Source organism: Cebus imitator, unplaced genomic scaffold (genome assembly GCF_001604975.1).
Source record: "Cebus imitator isolate Cc_AM_T3 unplaced genomic scaffold, Cebus_imitator-1.0 Scaffold314, whole genome shotgun sequence".
Lineage (NCBI taxonomy): Eukaryota > Metazoa > Chordata > Mammalia > Primates > Cebidae > Cebus > Cebus imitator.
In genome coordinates this window covers 1,207,921-1,213,638 of record NW_016107629.1, presented here as the reverse complement: position 1 = coordinate 1,213,638, position 5,718 = coordinate 1,207,921, and positions in this window count along the sequence as shown.

Genomic DNA, 5,718 nt, shown 5'->3' with positions numbered 1-5,718 from the left:
TTTTGAGACAGGTCTCGCTATGTTGCCCAGGCTGGTCTTAAACTCCCGGGCTCAAGCAATCCTCTTACTTGGCCTTCCAAAGTGCTGGGATTACAGGTGTGAGCAACTATGTCTGGTATACTAGTCTGTTCTTGCACTGCTATAGAGAAATACCTGAGAATGGATAATTTATAAAAATATTTAATTGGCTCAACATTTCACAGGTTGTTCAAGAAATATGACAGCTTCTGGGAGACTTCAGGAAACTTTCAATCAAGGTGGAAGGCAAAGGGGAAGCAGGCACATCTTATATGGCTAAAGCAAGAGGAATAGAGAGAAGAAAAAAGTGCTACACTCTTTGAAACAGATCTCATAAGAACTTACACCAAGGGATCAGTGCTAAACCATTCATGAGAAACTACCCTTTGATCCAATAGCCTCCCACCAGGCCACACCTCCAACACTGGGGATTACAGCTCAACATAGATCTGGGTATAGACACAAATCCAAACCATAACACCTGGCCTCTATCTGATTTCATTTTTTACCACTTCTTGTCTTGCCGCACTGGTCCTTTTTGCAGTTGCTTTATCATGCTGAGAAAGTTCCCATTTCAAGGCCTTTGATTTGCCATTCTCTAACTTGAGAATTTTTTCCCCAGATATTCACATAACTCATTTACTCACTTAATCCAGATGTCTGTTCCAATACTTACTTCACAATAGCAAGTTCCTCACTGTCCTTTCTGAACAACCACGTTTGTCATTCTTTGATCTCTATCCTACTTTATTTTTTCCTTGTAATATTTATTATCCTCCGACATTATATAGATATTTGTTCTGATTTATTTATTTATTTTCTCCCCAAGCAACTGTGAGCTTCATGGAAAGGCAGAGACTATTTTTTTTTTCACTGCTCTAATTCCAGTGCCCTGAAGAGTGCCTAGGACATAGTATTAAATGAAGGAATGAACCACAATGGTTCAGAGTTGGGTTTTGGATAAGTAAAGAAAAGTGTTGAATAGAATCTCAGACTTTCTTTCCTACTACTGACAAGCTATTTTATTGAAGCCGGACTCAAACGGATCATCTTTGATATAAGCACTAACAAACTAGGCTGCCAGTTTGTCAGCTTAGCAGCTGACAAAGTCAAACATGCATTAGTGACTGACTATAAACCATTAATTAGTGACAAAAATATTCAATAAACACAATTTATTTAAATAATGATCAAATGATTAAATATCAGATAGAATAATAATCACACATGGACCTGGAACCCTCACAAGCATTAGGAAATGTCTTTGGTGGCCTCGTTCTTAAATTCTATAATTTTTCCCATCTTCTATATTCTGTATTCGTATCACTGGTTTGATAAATTTTCTTGGATCTTTATGTTAAAACAGGATGAAATATGTAAATTATTTTTTAAGTCATAGTTATTGTTTGGTTGGTATTTATGGCTTTTATAGAAATGCAGCGAAGCAATTCATTTATCATCATTTATCGTGAGTGTCCAGGTCAATATTGTTTACTTTATTCTGAGAATATGGTGTTGTCTGGTGCTCGGTTCAAGTCAATTAAATTCAGAGCATGCTGCTAGGAAATGAAGGGATTCTTTGGAGAAAATGACATATTTCCTGCCTCAAAGAGACTGTCAGTTCTAACATTAATATAAATTGGGTTTCTTTCTGGATATGACACTTGGTTTGTTTCTAGCTGAGTCAATCTTTCCCTTAGATTCCTCAGCTGAAAAATAAAGCTAATAATATCACTGTTAAGAAAAAAATAGTAGAGAATGGTAAGGTAATGTTTACAGTTGGAACTTAATAAGTTACAAACTAATACATTCTAGAATGTTTTGCTTGTGTGAATCAATAAAGAAATGAGTCTGTTTTAATTTTGATTACAGCTGGAATATCTATTAGAACTAGAATATATAACAGCCCAGTGGTTTTAAATTTTTTTGTGAATTATGTTAAATGAAATTTTAAGCGGAAGCGTAAGCAAACAAACTTGTTAAAACTGGAACTATGCACCTGGGTATTGCTTAAATGGAGTTTGACATCTCTAAGACTTACGCTTAGAAATTTGTCACAGATACAAATGCTTTTAAGCAGAGTCTGACAGTTTTATGGCCTCTCCCACTAATTTAGATACAGTTTTCCCATTTGGCACCATTAGACAGATATTACTCATTTCCAGGGCAGCAGTATAAGTTGTTCCAACACACAGAAATAAGGGAAAGAAATTTAGTGGCCTTGGTTTTAAGAATAACTTGGTCTTCATCTCAGTAATCTCCATTTGCTATTTTTAGACTATAGACAGCCTTCCTAAATTCATGGTATCCAATCCTTGTTTCTGTGATGTTGTCTGAAAAATTAGAAGCTCATCAGTGATGTACTCTTGCCCTCAATATGATTATCTGTCACTCAAATGTACTCACGTGCACACACACACATACACACACACACACACACACACACACACACACACACAACCTGATTCCATTCAAATTGTTGGTCACGACCGAAAGTGAACTTGCCTTTATCTGTTCTGCCAAGACACTGTGGACAGAGATCTTGTAGATCTCACATTCACCATTGTATCTCAAACACCAACTACACTTCCTTTGTATTTACACATGTACGCAGGCATGCATTTATTTATTCACCATTCAGTTGAATACATGCATGCTTTCTCTGTATCTGACACTGTTCTAAAGACAGGGAAGTAACATTGAGGAAATCGGTTTCTGCTCCATGGAGCTTACAGTCCTATGCATGGTTGGTGCCCTATAAATATTTGTTCAGTTAGTGAAAACATTTTCTTTGCTCATAAATAAAGACACAGTCATGGTAGAATTTTTTTAAAACTAAACTTTAGTTTTTAAAGCAGGTTTTGGTTCACAGCAAAATTGAGCAGAAAGCAGAGTTCGCCTATAACCCTTCGCCCCGCACACAGCTTCCCTGCCATTAACATGCACCAGAGTGGAACTTCGCTACAGTTAACAAACCCATGTTGACACGTCATATTACTCAAAGTCCATAGTTAACATTGTGGTAAACTTGGTGTCATACATTCTTTGGGTTTTGACAAATAAATAATGATTATGTATCTGCCATTAAAGTATCACACAGAATAGTTTCACTGCCCTAAGAATCTGACTAGACTTTTGAAATTCTATTTTGAGATTTAGAGAAACTAGATTGATTGGCAGATTCTTTCAGATTTTCTTAACAAAAAGTTCTGGTTTATATGATATTTGAATTTTGGAGGTACCAGCCACCCAGGCTGAAACATGCTTTCAGATCAGGTGATCTCACAAATGCATAAGGGATCTGGTTTCTCAACCTCTTATAACAAAGTAGTTTCTGAAGACTTCCCCAAAATGAGACAGTTCATGAGCTTCATAAAAAAAAGCTCTGCCTTTATTATCACTATGCACGAGCATAATTTTGACCATCCTTTGTTTAGTCCTTTTTCTTCTTCTGCAAAAGGGTGGATGATTTGATTTTCAGAAACATGTTGTCTAGAGGTGCTTCTTTATAAATTAGAAATTATGCCTGGTATGAACCCCTCATCAGTGATGACACAATCATAAAGGCTGAATGGGATTACTCTTCAGACTTTCCTTTTGCATTTGACCACTCAGTGGGCTCTGGTCTTTCGAGCCTAGAGACCTCAGAAAGTGAGATCCATTGAACACAGTACTCTCTTCCTGACCCAGAGATTCTTGGGACATCAAACACAATTTGAAAGTCACTGTTTCCAATTTCCTCATTTTCTAGAGAAGAAAGCAGAGACCCACAAAAATAAATCTACTTGCTTCAGGCCATATAGTTCAGTAGAGATAAAAGTTATACTAGAACATCAAGATTTGCAACATTCATTTTCACTGCTCTATATTAATGATATATTCTATGATGTATTATCATCAAAGTCAATTAATCGTAAATCATGATTCAATAGAATTTTGCTTAGAGATAATATCCTTGATTTAGTAAAGAATTTTGTAGAAAAATGAATCAAAAATTTCCCCTTGAGGATATAGTTTTCAGGAAACAGAAACATGACATTTCACACCTACAAACATTTCTTGGTCCTAGAAATGTTCAAGAATCCTTTAATAACATTGCTCTTTTCTTTCTGAATTCCATGTGCCAGGGCACCAGCAGTCATTTGCAGGATTCTTGGATTTCTTCAAATTCTATCATTTTGTTAGATATGACTGTTGTGGGCATAGAATGATTCAATTTTATATGTAAATATATATACATATGGGCTTTTAACCCTATTTAGACTTCAGTGTAATTATGACCAATGCAACTATTCAACTACTGAAACCAGAACAAAAGAATGTCTTAAGCCTCTGAAATTCCTGGGGAACTTAGGCAAGCCACGTAAAATGATTCTCATGGATGTTGGCCCTGGTATGAGCATAGCCACCATCATGGCTTCTGTCTTCAAAATACATATATCATATTTAAATCATCTAAGAATAGTGCAAGAGTTAACTACTACTTCCATCTGATTATAGAATTTTTGAAATAAATGGAAACTGAGAATTTCTTTGAGTCAATGACTACAGCATCATTTAAGGTTTCACTGGAGTACTCATAACAGAAGGATGTCTAGACTGTTTTGAAGATCTCATGAACAAAAGTCCACAGAGTTTTAATTATAAAAAGCATTTATATGATATGTTAATATGCTTACACATGATTTTTCCTACTATGTATAGTAGTAATGAGGATAAAATGCGATACCAAAGGCAAAATGTTAAGCACAGAGTCTGAAACAATTACAGGGTTTAATATATTTCATTTCTATGTCACCAAAAGTAAACACAAAAGAAATTCCAAAGACAGTAAGCTAGTCGCATGTGTACTTTTTCTACCAGACTATAAGCACTTAGGGCAGCCACTATTATTTTTTTTCTGCATTCTTGGTGCCTAGTTTAGCGTATTACTGAATACTAGAAAATAATTTGAGAAGAATGCTGAAGAAGAGAGGATAGGGTGGGAGAAGAGAGGGAAATGGAAGGAAGGAAGGAAGGAAGGGAGGGAGGGAGGGAGAGAGGGAGGGAAGGAAGGAAAAAAGGAAACAAAAAAGGAAGTGTGAGAGTAAGGGATAGCAAACAGAAAAGAGACATATTTCTCCAATAATTTCCTATCACTTTCAGTATAGACTGACCTCCAACTATTTAGCATGGTTTACAAGACAATTCTTTGCTCTGAGAACCTCTGTAACCTCTTTAAATACATCTCATGTTCAGCTTCAGTCACACCCAATTATAGGCATTTCCTCTAATATTCAGTCACAGTCCTGGGCTTTGCATTTGTTATTCCTCTAACTAGAACGTATCCCCTCTTCATCTCTGTCCCCTTGTCAATCTAGCTAACTTCTTATCCTTTAAGCCTCAGCTAATGCATTTCATATAATCACAGTATTTTTTTATTTCCCCTTACATCTTCTCTTTCCGTTTCAATAAGATGTCTTGTCATTTTTTGTGTATTTATACATGATAGTATATTTGTTTTCTCAGAATATACCCCAAATATTTTTATTTACCATCCTATTTTACTCATACCAAATTCACATATAGCTCTTAAATCCATATCTTCACAATCTTCTCCCCAAACATTGTCAATTGTCATCCAGTTTTTTCTTGATGTGCCCTCAGGAACTAGTGTAAACCTTTGTCCTTTAAGTAGATATACTCTCTTTCACTTCAGAA